General features: G+C 43.5%; 1 protein-coding gene and 1 long non-coding RNA gene across 2 annotated transcripts in view; both read left to right on the top strand.

Annotated features, from left to right (window-relative positions):
- The window catches only part of TMEM68 (transmembrane protein 68), a 92,107-nt gene extending 87,569 nt beyond the window's left edge, over positions 1–4,538 (top strand). Inside the window, exons 10-11 of the transcript XR_006212768.1 lie at positions 3,443–3,674; positions 4,438–4,538. The gene's annotated coding sequence lies outside the window, so the exon portion shown is untranslated. The remainder of the gene's footprint in view (positions 1–3,442; positions 3,675–4,437) is intronic.
- Positions 4,539–15,750: 11,212 nt separating this feature from the next.
- LOC122235005 lies at positions 15,751–17,600 on the top strand. The gene is made up of 2 exons (XR_006213052.1): positions 15,751–16,555; positions 17,087–17,600. It is a non-coding gene; the product is annotated as an uncharacterized LOC122235005 (long non-coding RNA).
- Positions 17,601–21,428: the final 3,828 nt, after the last annotated feature.

Below are 21,428 nucleotides of genomic sequence, written 5' to 3'. Positions count from 1 at the left end.
TGGCTGATTTTATCTTCCGTGTCACGGACATGTCACATTCGTATTTCAGAGATGTCTCTTGACACACAAAACCTTCTTTGGTTTGATTTCAACCGGTTCACCAGCCTGGTGGTTCCCAAACTGAGTATTGAGGGCCTTTGGGTCCTGCAGGAAAATTACAGGGGTGGTACGGGAATATTTTAAAGTGTTGAGTTCAAGGTACTCAAAACTAGGAGGATAGGCTACTAGTTTGAACAGTAGGTAGTGATTCTGTTGAAGAAATATCTGTGTGAGAAGTGGGGGTTTTGGCGGGAGCTCTGATAAAATGCCAGGACCGCATGAAATCAGTGTGGAACAGGAAGCAGAAATGTGTGTGTCAGAGGCTTTCTAGTGGCCAACTGACACACACATTCTCCAAATAAGTAATTGTGGTGCTTTAAGAATGGAAAAAACGATGTTTTTTTTTTTTTTCCTTTGTTTCAACTTCAATGTTATTTGAACCTAACTATGTAATAAACTTTTAGATGTTTCTTTTGGTCTCGGGTTGCCATGAAAAACTTACTGAGATATGTGGGTTGCAAAGAACCGAGATGTTTGGGAACCTTTGTTCCAGTCTTTCCCCCTAGTTTCTCATCTTTGCTCCATTGAACTCTCAGCAGAACATAGCCTGCTCCTTCATGGTCGAGGTCCTTGCACGTGTCTCTGTGCCTTGGAGTTCGCCCCTGGTGTCCATTCTCCTTCTCCCTGGAAAACATTTTTAACCCCTCAAGACTCTTTGCAGACCCTTCAAGCCCCTCCTCCGGGAAGCCTTCCTGGAATTCTCCAGGTGTGCTCGTTTGCTGAATTTTCAGTGCTCCCAGGATTGCTGGTTTATTCTTCCGCTTCGTGCGTCTCCACCCCTCACGGTGCTAAACTTTGTCTAGATCACTGGACTTTCTTTCTCATTCTGAGTTCCACAACCACAGAAACCACCTGTTAGCAGCCTGTATCCCCAGCACAGCACTGAATGCACGGTGACTGGTTAACTGCATGAATGGACCGAATGCTAACACAAGATATCTATCAAGCTACTTACCCTTTCTCCTTCAGAATTCACGTTTTTTTGTTTTTTTGTTTTTCCCCATGGGAAGCAACCTACTATGGTAGTCCTGGAGAGTGCTGTAAATAATCATGATCGCAGTCCCGATAAAGCCTGATCATCAGTCCGAGGGACCATGTGAATACAAACCGTGACCATTTCAAAGGCAATTTCCTGACCGCCGACTCAAAGCACACGTCAGACACAAAAGTTGTGCCAATCGAAGAGCTCCAATTTAAAGGATAGGGTTCCTGGCAAGGTCAGCCTGAATTGGGCTTAAACGAAACGAAATTGATGGCAGATGAAAGCTCAACAGGTTCCAGAATCATTGTATACTTGTTACGGTGTTCTCACTAACACCCGAGCACCAGCGCAGTGGACCTCAGCTTCCGGAGCTGCTTCTGGGGTCACTGGCAGGCACATCTGTTTGGTGCGAATCTGCCTATTTGCTCATTTGCCAAAAATGTAAAGTCGAGCCCTGAATTAGTTTCAGTTCACTGCATCCCTTCCAAGCTGACGAATCAGCTGCACGGATTACGGTGCTCCCCCCTCTCCTCCCCTCGACCTGCCAAATTACACCCACAAGTGAACATTCACAAAAGGCAGCCTGAAAGCAGGCTGTCTGGAAGGACGATGCGCGGAGACGCCTGCATCCCGTGGATGAACACATATTACTCTCGTTTATCTAGCTCGGGTCCCAGCGCTCGCACCAAAGCCGAGGGCTGATACAGAGACACTCTTTAGAAGCTCTTATTTTCAAGACGAGGGTGATACTCGTATTTTCTGAAAGGAAGGCCCCTCCCGCTCATATTGGGACAACGTGTGCATTAATAGATAAGTATTTGCCTCGTGGTCTCAAAAGTCGCGCTTCTAACAGAATTCAAGTTCAACCTTCGTTAATCTCAGGGGTGTTCTCTCTAAAAAGCACCGGGCACGGTACTTTAATGTCATGTGCATTTTATCGCGTCATGGTGCCTCAAATTACAGTCATCCTCCAACCCTTAGATTCAGCACAAAGCAATGTCATCTTTACATTGTGCTCGGCAGGCTGGGGCTATCTTTGAATGTCCTGCAAAAATAAAACTATCCGTCCACAGAGAAGTGACCGTGGAGATGAGATGCCTTAGAAAGAAAGGGCTTCTCCTTCCTCTTTAGCACATCCCTTGACAAAATGTCCCGCTTTGCTCCTCTTGGTGGATATTTATGGAACGTGTATTTCAGAGCGTAAGGAGCAGTGTGCTACTGAGACGGAGATTCCTTTATGGGATAAGTCTTCAGCCCACAGCACCAGCTCCACCACACTGCTTGGCAAGGAGACTGAACGCCCCTGCCTGTTTCCTCCAACTTTCCTCCAACTGGTCCGGACCCCTCCTTGAGCCGGACACTTTCTGCCTGCTCAGCAGTGAGGAAGACAGACGATCTCATGGGAGACACACAGAGCAAACGCAACGTAACCAATAAAGATCAAGATCATTGTTGGGGGCGCCTGGGTGGCTCGGTCGGTCGAGCGTCCGACTTCAGCTCAGGTCACGCTCTCGCGGTTCGGTTCGTGAGTTTGGGCCCCGTGTCGGGTTCTGTGCGGACAGCTCAGAGCTTGAAGCCTGCTTCGGATTCTGTGTCTCCCTTTCTCTCTGGCCTCCCCCGCTTGCACTCCGTCTCTCTCTCTCTCAAAAATGAATAAACATTTCAAAAAAAATTTTAAATCAAGATCATTATTAAGCAATGCTATTTAAAACAGGGTGATGGGGAAAGAATATAGGGGTAGTGGTTGTAGTCAGGGAAGGCTTTTTGAGGAGGCACCATTGAAGACAAAACCAAGGATAAGAAGGAGTGCACCTTGAAGGGACCTAGGGGAAGAGCGCCACAGGCAGAGGGAACAGTAAGTGCAAGGACCCTAGGGACAGAAAAATGAAAGTGTCCCTCCCCTCCATCCTGCCTTTCACCAGCCACCCTGTGCTTTGTGTCCCATTCATCCTTCCTATATGTAAAGTGACCAGAGATTCCATCTGGTCAACACGCCTTGCCTCCCCCCTGCTGCTCCCCCTCCCCCTCTCCCCGCCTCCCCCCACCCCGACCACGGACCAAAAGGGTCTGGGTGTTCCTAAGAGCCATACCTCGATGGCAGGGGTCTTAATCAATTGCATACACTGATTTTTGGACCCATGAAAAGTAAAAGTCTGAAGCTTTTCTAGAAGCTAACATCACGGGAGCGGGATTTGCGTTTTCGCAGTGAACTCTGTGAAACGTACAGACCTCTAAGACACGCCCTGGTCTAACACTCTGTGAGGTCTACTTAAATAACAATAAGTTCTGTACAAAGATGGAGAGTTGCTATTTTGCCTGCTTCGTTTCTGAGATGTTGCTAGCCTCTTGCATTCTTTCTAGGTGCGGGCGCCTGGATACAAAGCAGACATAGCATAAGGGCTGTGTTCTTAGCCTGTGGCCTGCAAGGGATCCCTGTGGCTGTGGAGACCCACAGGCCTGTCATTGTAGCTGTCACCTGCACTCGTCACATCCTTCATTCTTCCTACTCCAAGAGGATATTCCCATCAAGAGGAGGTACAATGAGTACCCACGGTGACAATGCGTGTGGACAGCACGTTGCCATCTGCCTGGGGTAAGAAACAAAAGGGCGCAAAGATGGGATCGTGTTGCCTGGGGGAGTGGCGCTGGGTAAAGGCTAGTACTGTTCTTCCAAATGCCTGAAAAATTCCCACTGTCGTTCAAGACCCAGCCCCGGTGACTTTCTACGCAATGTTGCCTGATCACACCTTATTCCCAGCCCCAGGGCACAGAGAGTCTCTGCTCGCCCACAGATACGTGTCCTTGCCCGCCTCAGTGAATTGAAGTGCATCTGACTCTAAGCCTAGATCCCTACTGGCGCTGTGAGCAACCCTGTGCTTTGCTCATTTAGCTCTCTCACAGTGCCTGCCCCCAAGATGTTTGCTGTATATGAATAAATACATGCAGGATACGTAGTGAATACAGCTCCTCCAAAGCCATATCATAAGTGGCTGCAAACCAGGAATGGTGGCAGAACCCAGCACTCTGGGATAACGGGGGGCGGGGGGAGCAGAGAAGAGCCTTCCTCAGCAGAGGCCCCATCCGCATGAGATAAAGACCACCACCACTTAGGACCGCTCATCTTCCATCCACCTAGACATTTCTTTTTTCTCTGCCTTAGAAAACAATACACAGAAGGTAGAGAGACTGAGATGTTTTGATGAAAGTATAACATTACTTAATGGGTTAGCCTGCACACTCTTTTTGTTGCTGCAAAGTCTGTCTGAAGTGTGTGTTTTGGCTTCTCTGTCTTAGCAATTTAGTAAGTGCAATATCCTGAGCAAAATGGAATCTCTTTTTTTTTTGTTTGTTTGAAGGTTGAGACTATTGTAATGCCTTGCAGCCATCATAACATCCAGACCCCTGCCCTGGTTTCTTCTGGAAACTGCATAGGAAATACAGGCAAGTCTTCGCTAACCCCAGGGCATGATGGCATGGTAATTTTTGGAATAAATCTTAAAATAATCTGGTTTCCTTATGACCCATGCTTTCCGCCCCAAAGTCATAAGCTATAAAAAATTCGGCTGGGTTTATGTTTCTGCTTAATCAAGGTTTACTGTCTGCCTTAAACTTGGTGCCAAGTGACATCCGGTAATCATTCTTTGTTTGGAGCATCCCAGCAGCCGAGAAGTCAAATCCATCATCAAGTGACAGTTGCACTCAAATTCCAGAAGGGAGACAATTCATAAACCTCTCGTCTTTATTTATTTTTCCCTTACCCCCATCAGGGAATCCTCTAGCCTGATGCTATTAGTAGATAGGGCACGACCTCCCGTACTACTGTAATATTTCTTCACTTGGCGTGCTTGGAGAGAAGACTCTGGAAAAATGGATATGGAGAGAACAGGATATATAATTCCTGCCTTCCTAGAATATGTCACAGTGATAAGTGGATGACGAATGCTGATGAGTATCGACTACTTCTTCAATCAAGCCCTGTGTTCTGGAGTGTGTGTGTGTTGCAGCTGCTGTCTGTAGTCTATTACTAAACCATCAAAATGATCACAAACAATCCAAGAAGAAATTGAAACGGCATTAGAGGCATTGTTTTATCCATCTACAGTATTAACAGTGCGGTTTAGCAAAACCACTCCTGGAATACATTTTGCCTTAATAATGTATGAGTGGCAGTAGCTGCAAAGAATTTCTGGAATCAGAGTCACAGATGTGGACATGTTTTTATGAGTTGAATTATAACAAAATAATTGTCTTGACTGAAGGGTAGATAGTGGAAGTGGGCTTCACTCTCGATAAGCATTCTTTTTGCTATCATCCAAATCTGAAGACAAAAGGACCTGAATCAAACACTTACTGCCTGGGTACTTTGGTCAGGTTGTTAACCCTCCTAATACCTTGAAACCTGCCTTAAGGGATTTGGGGATAATAAAGCTGGAGAGGAAAGGTGTGACAGGAGGAGAACACAGGCCTCGGAGTCTGACCCCCCAGTGTCACTTATTGACCAAGTACCATTGGATAAACTGCCAAACTTCTCCGAGTCCTGTTTCCTCATTTAATGGATGTGGATAACAATATACTCCTCACAGATTGTTATGAGGAATTAGCCGAAGATATTGCAAGGAAGATGGTTGGAATACAGTAGGTGCTCCTGGGCTGTAAAGTCTCTTTACATTCTCCTTATAAGCCTGAAGAAATTGTTCTTCATACAAGCCTCGGATCAAATGACCCAAATCCAATTGCTCGGCTCGATAGATATTGAGTAATAAAAACTGTTGTGAAAGTACTGTGTCAATATTAGTTATTAGTAATGACAAAATTTAATGATGAAGAGACTGACTCTCCCACCATAAAATCTCTAAAATTGTAAATCTCCCACTCTGAATTTCTAAGACACATGAGGCAAATCTTCTCAGGCATTGGACAATGGGCAGCACTGCCTGGTGTCCAATGTCTGAAAACTTATTTCATGTATTTTGTTTGGTTTTCAGTTGTTCCAGATGGGGTGATAAATCCAGTCCATGTTGTCTCATTATGGCTAGAAGTGGAGGCCTGACAGTGGTCTGTAATGAACTGAAGATATACCTAGTAAGAAAATAAGAAGAGGCATAGCTGAAAAGCCCGTATAAGAAACAAAATGGAATATTAAAAATTATTTGATTAGCACAAAGGAAAGCAGAAAAGGAGGAATAGAAACAACAAAATCATATGGACTGTTAGAAAACAAATAACAAGATGATAGGTTAAAACCCAACTACATCAATAATTACATTAAATGTAAATGGACCAAACATTCCACTTAATGAGAATGGATGAAAGTCAAAATTATGGTAGATATGAAGTTGCTCTACCAGACCCTCTTCAAAGAAGAACTTGCCCAGGCTATCAGAAGTGAGCCTTTATCTGCTAAGTCCTTCAAGTTTGCCACATATGCAGAAAACTGCCTCACTCAGAGCATGACCTTCTTAATGTGGTTCACACCTGACTACTATTGAGGCAGAGACATAAAGACCTGGCCCTTTCAGCCCAATGTGGGACAACTCGGACAAGCCGTATATACACCAGTGTTCCGGGTCAAGTGGGCTGAGGCTCTGTCAAGACTTCAGTGCAGTTTGACTTTTCCATCTGTTCCATCCTGCATACTTCCTCTCCTTTCCACAGTTGCTGATTCCAATATATACTCTGCACAGAAACCTCTGGCTCTGCATCGCTTTTGGAGAACCCAACCTATGACAAAGGCCCAATTATATGCCATACATAGAGATTTTCAATGTAAAGACAGATTGAATAAAAGAATAAGAAAAAATATATACTGTGCAAACAGTAGACTTAAGAAAACTGATGTTACTAAAGAAAAAGAGAGCTGTTTTAAATGATTACAGTATAAATTCAATAGGAAATCACAAAAATCCTAAATATGTAGGTACCTAATAATAAAATTTCAAAATATATGAAGAAAACTGATGTAAATAAAGGAAGATATAGATATATTCATAGTCATAACTGGAGGGTTTGTATGACCTTCTGGAAGTAGAAAAAAATCAGTAGGAAATTAAAAGCTTTGAAAGGAATATCAAATGACCCAATTTTCATTTACAGAATACTATAAGCAACAATGAGAAAATGCATATTTTTTCCCCCTAGGTGAACATGGTGTATTCACCAAGATATCTTATGCAGAGTATTAAATGTCTTAAAATAATGAAATATTATACAGTATATTTTCTGACTACAACAGAATTAAATTAGAAGGCAATAGCAATAGGATATCTAGAAAACCACCCAATTTGAAAATGTTTGGAAATTAAACACCACATTTAAAAATAATTCATGGGTAACGAAGAAGTCACAGTGGAAATTAGAAAAATATTCTCAGTTAAATAATAATGAAAACACACACAGCAAAATTTATGGGTACATCGAAAGCAGCAATTGGATTGAAATTTGTAGCTTTAAAGGCTTGTATAAAAAAGAAGAAATACCTAAAGTCAAATGTTTCCAGAAAACCAAACAAAACAGAAATAGAGAAAATTGACAAGCCAAAATCAGTTCTTTGATAATATTAATAAAATGGATAAGCTCTAATCAAGACTTATAAGGAAAAGAGAGAAGTAACACAAATCAACAATGTTAAGAATGAGTGAGGAAAAATCACTACAGATCCTATAGACCTTTGAATTAAATAATAATATTAAGAAAACTTTATGCCAATAAATTTAGTAATTATATAAAATGAACAAATTCCTTGAAAAGCACAAACTACCAAAGCTCACTCAAGAAGAAATAGAAACTTTAGCTCTGTAGTTATTAAGTAAGTTGAATTCAAAACCACAAACCTTCCTGCAAAGAAAATTTCAGGCCCTGTGCTTTAGCTGATGAAATCTATCAGTTAATAAAGAAGAAAAAATAAAATAATACAAATATACAAAGCTCTTTTAGAAAATAGAGGAAGAAGTACATCCTAATTCATTTCATGAGACTTCAAAAGCCTGACATATTAGTGCAAAGAAAATTACAGACCAATATTCTCCATGAACTTGGATACAAAAATCCTTGACAAAATTTTAACAAGTGTATTGTAACAATATATAAAAGTGACAATATATCATGAAATGAGGTTTATACCAGGAATAAAAAGGTGTTTCAAAATTCAAAAATATCAATCACCTTAATTCATCATACTAATAGAATGAAGGAGAAACACCATATGACCATCTCAATAGATGTAGAAAAAATTCTCCATAAAATTCAGCACACATTCATGATAAAAATTCTCAGCCATGTGGGATCAGAATAGATGTTTCTCAACTTGATATGGCTAACATCTTAATGGTAATATACTGAACACTTCCCTCTAAGACAAGGAAAAAGGCAAGGATACCTACTCTCATCATCTCAACACTGTTTTCTAGCCAACGAAATAAGGCAAGAAAAAAAAAGACAAATAAATTGGAAAGCAGAAAGCAAAATTATCTTTATTTACAGATGACCTGATTGCATATATATATATATATATATATATATATATATAATATCATTAGGAATCTACCACAATAAGAAAATCCTTTCAAAATTGACAAGTGAATTTAACAAGGTCACAGGATATATACAAAATTATCAATATACAAATCAATACACAAAAATTAGTTGGATTTCTGTACACCAGCACCAAATAATCGGAAAATGAAATAACCAACTGCGTTTACACTAGCATTGAAAATCATTACATACTTAGGAATCAATGAGCAAAAAATTACTTCCATCTGGGAAATTATCTTCAGCCTACCCCAACGGTAACAGAACAGAAGGGCTCACAGGCTAAGTTAAAAATATTAAATTAAAACCCAAATCACAAAACTTGGGACTTCTGGTTTCCAGTTCTGCGTGGAGAGAGATAGGAGGTGCCCCTCAGTCCTAATGAGAAGTAAAAAGCCTGAAAAATTAGCAATCTGAAAAGGCTACAAACTGTATGATTCCAAGTATATGACATTCTGGCAAAGGCAAAACTATGGAGACAGTAAAACATTCAGTGATTGTCAGGGGCTGGTTCGGGGGAAGGAATGATTAGGTGGGTGGGGCACAGACGATTTCTAGGGTAACGAAATTACTATAAATGATGGATACACGTCATCACGCCTTTGTCCAAACCCATAAAATGTACACCACCAGAAGAGAACCGTAGTGTTTCTGGACTTTGGGTGATTATGATGTGTCAGTGTAGGTTCATCACTTGTAACGAAGGTACCACGCTGTTGGGGGAAGGGGGATATAGGAAATCTTTGTACCTTCCCCTCAATTTTGCTAGAAACCTAAAACTGCTCTAAAATTTGTTCTCAATTAAAAAAAGAAGAAAAAACCCCACAAATCACATGGTTTATATAATCGATTCACAACACAAACTAAAAAAAAAAATGAGAAAAAGGACAAGGGGTGTTTTAACATACTTTGGAGTGCATGCAGGCAGGTGGAAAAGCCATGCTATCTGAATCCCAGGCCATGCTATGTTCACTTGTCCCGTCCCTCTGCCTCATCAGCCTTTCCCACTGATGACGTGATTATACGGACAGGAAATTAGGCTCGAGCAAGAGAACTCAGGCAAAAGGTATCCTGGGCCAGTGACACACTCTTGCTGTATCGAGAAGACAAAGGCACAGTAAAACCTGGCTATAGGTGTAGCTGGCTATTAGCTTGTCGAACAGCCATAAGTTTCGTTTTTCTTAAGGCCATCATGGATGTCACTGCTGGGTGGTGAATTAAGGCCACTCGAATATTAAGTGCTCATGCATATTTAGTGTATCCAGAATATTTTGAGCTTCTTGTATATTTACCACTGTATATGCCTCATACATGTTTAATATATGATGAATATTTAGTACCTCTAGTGTATTTAGTGTACTATGAATATTTAGTAGTCAGGTGCTGCATGAATATTAGGTATCTTTTTGTTTTCCCCATCGTTTTTGCCTATCTTTAGCATGTACATGCTTTACTTTGTAACTACTTATCTTTACCTAACGCGGTTTATGAATTTTAACATTTTGTGAATTGTCTGTTCTAACAAAGATTTTACTTGCTAAGTTACCTATACTTGAAACACTTTACAAGTTTTGGCCATGTTTTACAAATTATAAACATTTTCGTCTTTTATAATGGAACTGAACATTTAAAAAATTTAATAACGTACCTTGCATGTGTAAGAGCACTATGCTGAAATTATAAAATATTGCTGGGAGGGATTTAAACAGGCCTACATAAATGGGGAGATATACCATGTTCATAATTTGGAAAACTCAGTATTGATAAGATATCAAATCTCCCCCACTTGGTTCATGGATTCAACAATCCCAATAAAACGAATTCCAATAGCTTTCTTTGGAGAGGGGGGGTGGGGAGAAATCCACAGTCTGATTATAAAATCTATATGGAAATGCAAAATAATTTTGAAGAAGGAAAACATATTGATAAGGTGTCAAATCTCCCCAAATTGGTTCATTGGTTCAACAATCCCAATAAAACAAATTCTAGCAGCTTTCTTTGGAGAGGGGGGGTGGGTAGAAATCCATGGTCTGATGATAAAATCTATATGGAAGGGCAAAATAATTTGAAGAAGGAAAACAAAGTTGTAGGACCTAAACTACCTGATTTTAAAACTTACCTCAAGACAGTGAGGTATTGGATACATGTATAGAATAGAGTCTAGAAATTGATTCCCATATATGTGGCCAAATGATTTTCAAAATGGCGTCAAAGTAATTCAGTGTGGAAAAAAGATAATCTTTTGGGTAACTGGAGCTGGTTTAACTGGGTAAAGAAAATGAACTGCAACCCATACCTCACACTCTATACAAAATTTAATTGGACATATTCACCCTAAAAGTAGAAGCTAACAAGGAGAAAAAAAAATAGGAGAAAATCTTCATGACCTTGGAGTAGATAAATATTTCAGCCATAATAGAAAGGAAATCAAACTGGAGTCTATGGAAATTAAAAATTTCTGCTCCTCAAGGACCCTGGGAAGACAATGAAAAGGCAAGCCACAGACTGGGGGAAAATATCCACAATATGTGTTATCTGACAAATGTCTTATATCCAGAGCTCAATAATAAAATACTTCTTTTAAAGAGTGGGTGAAAGTCTCGAACAGATACGTTAAAAAAAATAAAGACTACAAAGCCCAAGAAGCGACAACAGGATGCTCAACGTCACTGGTGATCAGGGAAATGCAAATTAAAGCCCCAACAAGGTACCACTTTGCTAAAATGAAAAACCTGACAATCCCAAGCGTTGATAAAGAGGTTAGAGCCATTAGAACTTGCATAGTGTCCTATGGGAGGATACAATCAAGCAGCTCCTCTGGAAAGCCTTGTGCCAATTTCTTACAAAATGAGATGTACCACTCTCTACGATCCCACAATTACACTGGTAGATAGGCACTCAAGGCAAATGAAAACAGAGGTCCACAAAAAGGCATGTATTTGAATTTTCACAGCGGTTTTATTCATAACGACCCCAAATCAAAAGGAACCTAAAGTTCTATAAACAAGATAACGTCGAAACAATGAATACAAACCATCAACGATATAAGGATACACACTGCATATGTCTTCAGAAGCGTCTGCATCCTCTTGTGGCCTTCTGTCTCTGCTCACTTCTGATGTGACCGGTGATAAACACCGCCTTGTGGACTTCAGAGTGCAGAGACATCCCAAAAGGCAGAGCCATAGAGACAGAAAATGGTTGCCAAGGACTGTGGGGAGGAGGCTATGGGAACTGATGGCTAAGAGACACGGGATTTCTTTTGGGGGTGTTGAAGATGTTCTGAAAATTAGACTGTGGGGATGATTGCATAACATGGTGAATGTAGTATAAAATCACCAAATTGCAAGCTTTGAGACGAAGCATTCGATGATAGATGGATTACATCTCAACACGCATCCAACACATACTTCTCAATCCTTATCTTACTCTACCTCTCTGGAGCAATTCTTAGCAATGCTTTCTTTCTTAATTCACTTTTGTTTTTCCTCTTGCTGTTATATTCGTCTGACTTTACTTCTGTTTCTCAGATTGTTCCTTTCGGCTTTCTACTGGGTTACTCACTCCTTAAAGAAATGCTGGTTACTCACTCCTTAAAGAAATCCTGGTGGTCTCAGTCCTCAGGGTCTCTCTCTCTCTCTCTCTCTCTCTCTCTGAGCGCTTCTCCTCCGGTTACAAGTATCCTCTGCATCATCATTGATGAGTAGATCGTCATGTCTCACCCTCATCTCTGTCCTGAGCTGCATACTCGATGTCTGACATCCCATACTTGGCGATTGACGTCACAGGCTACCAATCTCAATATATGCCAAACAATTTATATACCTTTGCTTCAAACCAAACTTGTCTATCCTCCTGTTAATTATCTTAAAAAACCAGGATTCCAGAGGCGCCTGGGTGGCTCGGTCGGTTAAGCATCTGACTTCGGCTCAGGTCACGATCTCAAGGTCCGTGAGTTCGATCCCCGCATTGGGCTCTATGCTGACCTCACAGAGCCTGAAGCCTGCTTCAGATTCTGCGTCTCCCTCTCTCTCTGCCCCTCCCCTGCCCCTGGTCTCCCAGGGAGGTTGTCGGCCTCCAGCAGAATTCCCTGAAAACTGGTTGTGGCCCAGTTCTTGTAGCATTTGGTCCTGGTAGAGTGTCTAGGTGGCAGATGGGGGGTGGGTGGCAGCTCTTGGTCCGCTGGGTTACACGGTGACAGCTGCCGACTCTGGACCTCACCACCTGTTTATTTCAGGAGAGACCCCGAAAATTCACCACTAAATAATTAGATGAAAAAGAATCTGGCATAATCAGGAAAATAATGTAGTTTCCATAACAGAGAAATACCTCATCTTGAGCTCTTTGGAGATGAGAATAACGATGAAGAAGGGGAAAAAATTGCCCAAATAATTCAATCTCCCTCGTATTGCTCATGGACGTGGTTCATGCATTTCCAAACTAACCTCAGGAAAAAAGCGAGTCGCCTTGTTAGGGAAATATCATCTCGTCCCGGTCCGTTTGTCACTTGAAGGCAACAAAGCGAAACCACATCTGCCTAAACATAAAAGGAGTCAGAGAGACGGCAACTATAGAAATGAAATGACTAGTGTTTATAATGACGGTATAAAGGAGCTGTTGAAACCCATCTGGTCGAGAAGGGAATCGAAGAACAACTCAGGACATACATGGGACGCTTACAAAATACAGAAGAACTGGGAAAAAGGAAGCCTGAGACAGTGAAGGAAAACGATCGGGTGCAGAGCTCAAAGAAATAAAAAATGAATATTGCAAAAACTATCTCAGTGAGGAGTTTTCAAATCACTGAACACAATACAGATAAAAGATAGCATGTCTTCACCAAATTAGTTTTCAAGGGCTCACTTCAGATTATAAAGAAATACTAGTGCAATGAAATGGTTACTTTGCATTTGTTTTAGAAAGGGGATAGAGAGAATTAAGATTTACTTCAGATCAAAAAGTCAATGTTCTCTAGGCGCTATGGAAATAGAACCAAACAGAGCTTGGAGATAACAAAGCAATTGATGCTAAAAGAAATGCATTGTCCTGTTTCCATTTTCTTCTGACTGGGGGTTTTAGAGCCAAGGATTGGTGAGTTAGTTAGAGACGGGGCTAAATATGGAACTAGATACCGGATCAAGAATTTTAGTCCTGGCCTTGTTACCGAAGAGGTCCTTGATCTTGGCTAAATCATTTCAACTCTCCGTGTCTCCCTCTTTTACGTCTAAACACTGAGAGTTACTTGCTTATTCAGTAAGCATTTATGGAGCCCCCAGTGCATGCTCGGGCTCCATGATCTTGCATATCCTGAAAGTTGTGTCTTCGCTGAAAGATACGCTGGTAGGAGAGACCATTTTTAGTTCACATCCCTCACTTGAAAGATAGCATAAACTGAGACCCAGGAAAGTTAAAGAAGCTGGTTAAGATCTGTTGGCTAGAAACAGAGCTGCACGAGAGCCCTGGTCTCCTGCTGCAGGCTGGAGGGTGGAGGCTGCATTGACCCCTCTTCATGACAAGTGGAAAGTTCCGGGTAACAACCTGAAGTTAATGCAGACGGAGGGCAAGTTCCCATGCTTCATGTGGTAGAAAAATAATAGCATCGAGTTATTTCCAGTTTTAGGATGCGTAATAAGGGCCCCTGGGTGGCTCCGTCAGTTAAGCGCCCGACTTCGGCTCAGGTCACGATCTCACGGTTCATAGGTTCGAGCCCCGCGTCGGGCTCTGTGCTGACGGTGCAGACCCTGTGTAGGATTCTCTCTCTCCCCCTCTCTCTCTGCTCCTCTCCCGCTGGCACACGCACACTTTCTCTCTCTCTTTCTCTGAAAGTCAATAAAGAAATACACTTAAAAGAAAAAAAGATGCATAATCAAACCTCACTGCCTTCCATTGGTCTGAACCACAAGCCTGTTAAAGGCAATTGGACACTTTCATAAAAGTGGTCAAGGTTTGCTGATCACACATCCTGTGTGGAGATCGGTGTCAGTTCTGTGTTCTATGCTCAGCACCGTCTTGGGCGGTGGGTACCAGCCCTGTTTACGGGCGAGAAGACAGAGGTCCGGAGAGTGAAGGAACCTGTTGGGGTCAAGGGACCACGCCCTGAGCGTGTCCACGTTGCCCACCGTGTTAACCGCTGGAGGCCAGAGAGGTGTGGAGGTCCAGAGCCGGGTTTCTAGAATTCCAGAACAGAGTTTCAGCAGGGAGTGATGGTTTGCCCGTGGAGGGATTGGCCAAAGAGTGGAATTGGGAAGAAGACTGAGTGGCGAGGGATTGGGAGGTGGTCACGGACGCTGAAGAGGTCAGGGCAGGCAGGGGATGACCCGAAGGGCCCCAGACACGCTGACACCAAAACTCCGCCTCCCCGCCCACTGCCGCTGGGCCACGAGCCCACCTGCCGCCTGCCTCCCTACCTCCCAGCCCTGGGGCCCTTTGTGACTGCCTTTTCCTGTTCAAAGCTGCCGATTCTGGCATAATTAATACAAGTCGTAATACATGTACTAACATAAAATGCTATGAGTCGAAATATTTCGAGTATTTAAATGTATATTAATATATAATACACATAGTATAGGTTAATAAATATAATAGCCACCATTTCTTGAATGCTTGCCGGGTGGAAGCTGCTATGAAAGATATTAAAAATCCATATAAAATAGCACTCCGTCTTCAGAACTTGCCTAAGGCCATGGGGTCAGGCGTGACAAGCCAGGGTTTGAACCTAGTCTGTGCAAACCGCAAGCTTATAGTTCGTTTGTAAAAAAATTGTGTTTATTTTGAGAGAGAGAGAGACAGAGAGTGTGAGCGGGGGGAGGGGCAGAGAGAGAGGGAGAGAGAGAGAGAATCCGAAGCAAGCTCCGAGCTATCAGCACAGAGCCTGACCACGGGGCTTGAACCCATGACCCATGACCCCATGACCCCATGACCCCATGGGTCACGAACCCATGACCGTGAGGTCATGGCCTGCAGCCAAGAGCTGGCCGCTTAACCGACTGAGCCACGCAGGTGTCCCCCAAGCTTATAGTCCTTCAATCCCACTCTTCCTTAGGGTCAGGAGCAAGTGGAGGGATGAGCGTCAGTCCCCCCCCCCCCATCCTGGGAGGGACCCTGTCTCAGACCTGCTGTGAACGTGTTGAGGCGGAGAAGCAAGGCCAGAGAGAGCCTGGAAGGAGATTAGAATCAGCACCAGGCATTTAAGACAGAGATTCTCAGGGCGTCTTGTGGAAGCTTTGAACGTGTGCAGGTGGGGGACCCCGGAGATCGGGTGTGCCTGGGGAGTCCCGGCAGCGCCCGAGCTTGGACAGGGCCCAGCACCCCTTCCAGCCAGCGCCACGATGCTCCAGGCTGCCCACTGCTGCCCCGTCCATCTCTTTGGTCACGGAGGTAAACCCCGGTGCTAAATGGTGTCAAAGGGATGTCGTGATGCCGGTGGGAGCCGAGACACCCGGCCTCCAGGGACGGTCTGCCTTCTAGTAACTCAGCGTGACCCTGGATGAGCGGTACGCCTTCCCAGAGCCTCCAGAGCCCCCCAGTAGGAGGAAGAGGTTGAGTCAGGGGACCTGGAACGGCCTCTTCAGCCGAGCACAGTAAGAAGGTTAACTCTGCAGTCACCGGCTTGACCGCAGTGTGATCTTGAACTTTCAGCTTAACTCCACCGAGCCTCTGTTTTGTCATCAGGTGAATGGGAATAACAATTTCGACCTCACAATGTCACTGTGAGGACGGACTGTCTCACGTTTTCTACCCCGACAGGCACTCACTTGCTCAAACCAGAGGCCGGGGCCTTACCCTTAACTCTTTCCTCTTCCGCACAAACCCCGTCCCTAATCCCGTCCCTTCCCTGCCTCCGTGACACTCGCTTCTCTCCAACCCCGGGACTACACTCTTGCCCCTGCCCCCGTCCATCGTCTCCTCGGCAGCCAGAGTGGTCTTTCAGAAACACAATTTTGAGTAAGCCTTTTTACGACGTTCTAGTGGCTTCCCACTTCTCTCGAGGTGGAGCCCGCGACCTCGCAGGCCCTCATGCCCTCTACAGCCCCATCTCTCCCAGCCCCACCGGAACGCTCTGGGGACCTTTGGCTTCTCGGACCTCCTGCGCTCCCTTTCAGCCCCAGTCTCCCCTGTGGAGGTCGCCTTCTTTCCCTTCTTGTCCTCTTCTCCCTTCGGCACCTCCCCATGCCTGGAGCACCTCCCCTTGGAAGTGTTCGCTGAGCCCCAGTGATGGGTAGAGTGTCCTTTGCGACACACGTCACCTGTATCAGAGCCGCCTGGTTACGGGTTCATGTACCCTCCTGAGCTGTGAGCATTACAAAGTCAGGGGTGGTGTCAGGGACAGTCATCCCCGGCACCTGTCGCACCAGGAGGCCAGAATGGTACTTCATAAATATTTGGCTGGATATATATAGATACGAATCGCCAGGTACAGTGCCTGGCGGAGAGTAGTGTTAACTCCATCGAAGCGATCGTTCTTTATTGCCCCAGCTCTAGTAGCCTGGGATCAGAGAAACCTGACCACCTGCACAGCTGGCATCTGGTTAGCACCGATCTTGCTGCGACGAGCCTACAGATCTGCACGGTTTGAAAAGCAAATGTAGACCAGCACGGCAAAAGCCCCCCCTTACAAGCGGAGGCATGCCAATGGCGCCCAATGGGTGGGGGACTGTCTCGACAGCTAACCCGCTGGGGCTCACGCTGCGCCCCGTGGCACCTGTTTGGAGACGCGACGTGCTCTCTGGTCCACCTGCTCCTGCCTGTGCCCTTCTCTAATTGTCAACCCCGTGGAGCCTTTCTTCATTTCCCAGCCGAGTGTGATTTCGTTGTCGTCTCAAAACGCAGAACACCTCTCCTCGCGCTGCGTTTCGATATTGGCAGGTGCCGCAAAGACCATCTGTGGGCACCGAACTCCTGATATAAAACGATATGAGTGGAAGTGATGTTTGGAGTATTTAAGTGTGTATGAATACATCACATGCATTAAAAGGTATATTGACACACACATCAGTAATTAATTAACTTGATTAATTAATTAATTAATCAAATTAATAAGTACGGTAGCCACCATTTCTTGAATTTTTGCCATGTGAAAGGTGCTATGAAATATATTAAAATCCGTATAAAATATGGCCATCTTCAGAACTTGCCCAAGGCCGTGTTTGCTTGCCTCTCCACGCAGCCATGAACATTCCGCGTCCTGTACTGCTGCATGTAATCCCAACAGCATGCACGAAGAGAGTGCTTGGCCTTCCCCCTCTGAGTGAGGCTCAGACACTTGCTCAGACCCAGACGAGCCCTAGGTCTGTCTTGACCTAAATTCCACGAACCGCAGCTCTGACACAAGACAAGCTTGATTTTCTCTTATTTGGGGGTAGTAGACATAGATTTTTAAATTAAATTTAATTTTTTTTTTTACTGTTATGTGCTTTTTTTTTTCAACGTAGACAGTTGAAAATAATTTAATGTAGTCGAATCCCTTCCCCCTCCCTTTTAAAAATTATTTATTTTTATTTTTCAAGTTTGTTTGTTTATCTATTTAGAGAGGAGGAGTGGAGACAGACAGAGAATCCCAAACAGGTTCTGCACTGTCCACGTGGAGCCCAATGCGGGGCTCGAACTCAGGAACCATGAGATCATGACCTGAGCAGAAGGCAGGAGTTGGATGCTTAACCGACTGAGCCACCCAGGTGCCCCCTCTTCTCCCCCTTTTAAAGGGATCCTGGATTTTTAGTCTTTATTACAGAGGCCTTTCCCACTTGGGGATAATAGTCTGTCAGAATAATGAAATTCTCTTAGAAGCGTTTCATTTTTTTTTTTTAATGTTCAAATCCTTCAGACATCTGGATTTTTTTTTTTTGGTACAAAGAGGGAGTTGGAGATCTAACTTATTTTCCCCCCATAGCTACTTATTGAAATTGATGTCAGTAAGTCCCCACCCAATCAGTTCTTGTCCCCACTGATATGCAAAGCCACCCTCGTTGCTAACTAAACGCTCATCTTTAAATGGATTTATTTCTGGACTCTCCCTTCCATTCCAGTCTTCCTACCTATCCATGCACCAGGGCTCTTCTGCTAGGTACCGTAGCTTTGTAACATGTGTAACTCTTTGGAGGGCTAGCTTGTCCTATTCTTGTTTCTAGAAGAATTTTCCTCACCATTTTTGCTTAGCTGGGGCTTTTTGTTTTTAAAGTAAAAGCGTGCGAGACTTCGGTTCTGTCTAGTCCCTCCCTTTTGAATTTTCAACGAAAGGTACGTGTTAAAGAAAATGTACGGGGCCCGAAAACCGTTAGATTTCTTCTTCATTGAAAGCCAACTTTCTGAGTTAGCAATAGCTGAGCATGAAAACGGGATTCTGGAATTTTCTTTTTTTCCTTTCCCCAAATTAGTAACTCATGGACTTTATACGAACTACACCCATCTCTACCTCTGCTTTTTATTTTTTCCCATTGATGAAAGAGCCTAAACCATCTGGAGGGAGCTGGAGCTTGGCTTCATTTCTGTTGAGCAGAAATGACGCTTTGGGCTGTGGAGAGAAGAGAATGAAATGTCTCCGGAGTAATCGTTTCCCTAGCCAATGACGGCTAAGTCTAGAGATAACTTCATATTTTCGCCTACAGTGATGCAGCAGAAGTTTCCAAGGGGACCCCTCTGAGAGCTGGCGGGGGGAAACAAGATCTCCCAGATGCATACTCACTTTACAGAAAAAAAAAATGGAATGATATTTTCAAACGGCTAAGAGCAGACAGATACTCTAAATTAAAATTGACAAAGGATAGCTGAGTGCACGGCTCAAAACTTGTGTTTATCTTCCAGGGTTAAATTTGAAGGCAAAAAAAATTTAATCTCTGCTTTTCATGCTTATTGCTTGGGTGATATGTCTCTGTGTTCATTATTTTCTATTTATGTGAAAGGAGGTTTAAACTGTGCTAAAATGTAAACCAAAGGCAAACAGCTTTTCTTCATTTGAGCCGATTTTTTTTTTTATGCCCCATTTTCCAATAATACATCTTATTTTGGGAAGAAGTCGAGAGATGTGGCCAGAGTTAAGTATATTGGATATTAACTGTGTGGGGTGCACGTGGCTATTTATAAAATGTTCTATTTTTTGCCATCTGTTTCCACATTCTCTTGTCTTATTCAATGCCCTTCTTTTCCTAAAATGTTTGGTAAGGACTCCTAAATTAATTTTCAAGCCTTTTTTTTTTTTTTTTTTTTTGGCTCCTTTTGATCTTTGATATCTTTCAGGGATTTTTATTTAAAAAATTTTTTTTTAAAGTTTATTTATTTTTGACAGAGAGAGAGAGACAGCATGAGCAGGGGAGGGGCAGAGACAGAGGGAGACACAGAATCCGAAGCAGGCTCCGGGCTCCGAGCTGTCAGCACAGAGCCCAACGTGGGGCTCGAACTCACAAACCGCGAGATCAGGACCTGAGCCGAAGTCGGACGCTCAACCGACTGAGCCACCCAGGCGCCCCCATTCGGGGATTTTTAAATGAAATGTCCCCCACTCGGCCCAACCTTTAGTTTTATATTTTGTTTTCATCCTTCCCTCAGCTCAGTGGAACATCGTACAACCTCTTTCCTTCGCTTACCTCAGACCAGGGGTGAGCTGGGGGCTCCAGAGGTGTGCTGCAGGCCTCTGCCTGAGCTGGCGAGCCATGAGGACAATCGTTCTTTCTGCTTCTCTTCCCAGCCCAGGCCTAAATGCGTGTTAAACAAGGACTCCTTCGAGGAGCTTCTTTCATCAAACCTGAATCTGTTTTGAAATAACTGGTTTCAGATGGACACGATTCTCTTAGAGATCACAAAATCCTGTCCCCCATTTTACGGACGTGGAAACTGAGACTCAGGCGATAGTAAATGCTTGCAGAAGGATCCCTGAGTACTGATAGAGTAAATAAGCTAATCAGTAGATTCTTATTCCATGTTCATGGCAGATTTAGAACCTAGAACTGGAAAGTAAGATACCAAATCCTACAAACCAAATAATAACAGCACAACTCGTGAACCTTTATTCACTCTCATCATAACTTTGTATACTTGTTTGCTAGGGCTGTCCTAAAACACTGTGGATCAGGGGACGTAACAGATCTCTTTTCTCATAGTCCTAGAGAGTAGGTTCAAGGTCAAGATGCTGGCAGGTTGGGTTTTCCCCGGCGGTGGGGGGGGGTCCCTCCTTGACTTACAGACTTCAGCCTTCTTGCCGTGTCATCACACAGCTTTTCCTCTGTGTGTTCGTGTCCCTCCGTGTGTCTAAATTTCCTCTTCTTATATAAGAAGACCAGTTAGATTGGATTAGGGCCCACCCTAATGGCCTCATTTTAAATTGGCCACTTTTTAAAAGGCTCTACCTCTAAATACAGTCACATTCTGAGGTATTGGGGACGAGGACTTCAATGTATGAATTTCTGAGGAGGGATGGAAATGTACAGGAAATCTTCAAGGCAGATAAGAAATTTTCTCCAAATACCGAATCTTGGATCATCCATAACTAATTACATTTGAGAACAAGGGCGTATGAATAAGTCATTTTAATTCCAAAATTATCACTAAGGATACCTGACTATACCTTCATTCTGTGGAAGTTTCCTATAGTCTATTATCATAAGAAATTGAGATGGTCCTATAATAGTCCTATAATCTGGAGAAAATCTCCCAAGGAAATTCAACAACACAACCAAAGGACAGCTGACGGTCTATTAAGGGATGATTTTCTGTATGGGAACGCGGGGGGATTCGTTCTCATTCCTGGTCATCCTGTCAAAACCCTACTTAATTGTAACTTTGACACGTCGGTGGCAAAAATAGTTGTCCTCACTTCTTTAGATCT

The sequence above is a fragment of the Panthera tigris genome, chromosome F2, assembly GCF_018350195.1.
Source record: "Panthera tigris isolate Pti1 chromosome F2, P.tigris_Pti1_mat1.1, whole genome shotgun sequence".
NCBI classification, from domain to species: Eukaryota; Metazoa; Chordata; class Mammalia; order Carnivora; family Felidae; genus Panthera; species Panthera tigris.
The sequence above is the reverse complement of the archived record's forward strand: the minus strand, read 5'-3'. Positions and strand labels throughout refer to the sequence as shown.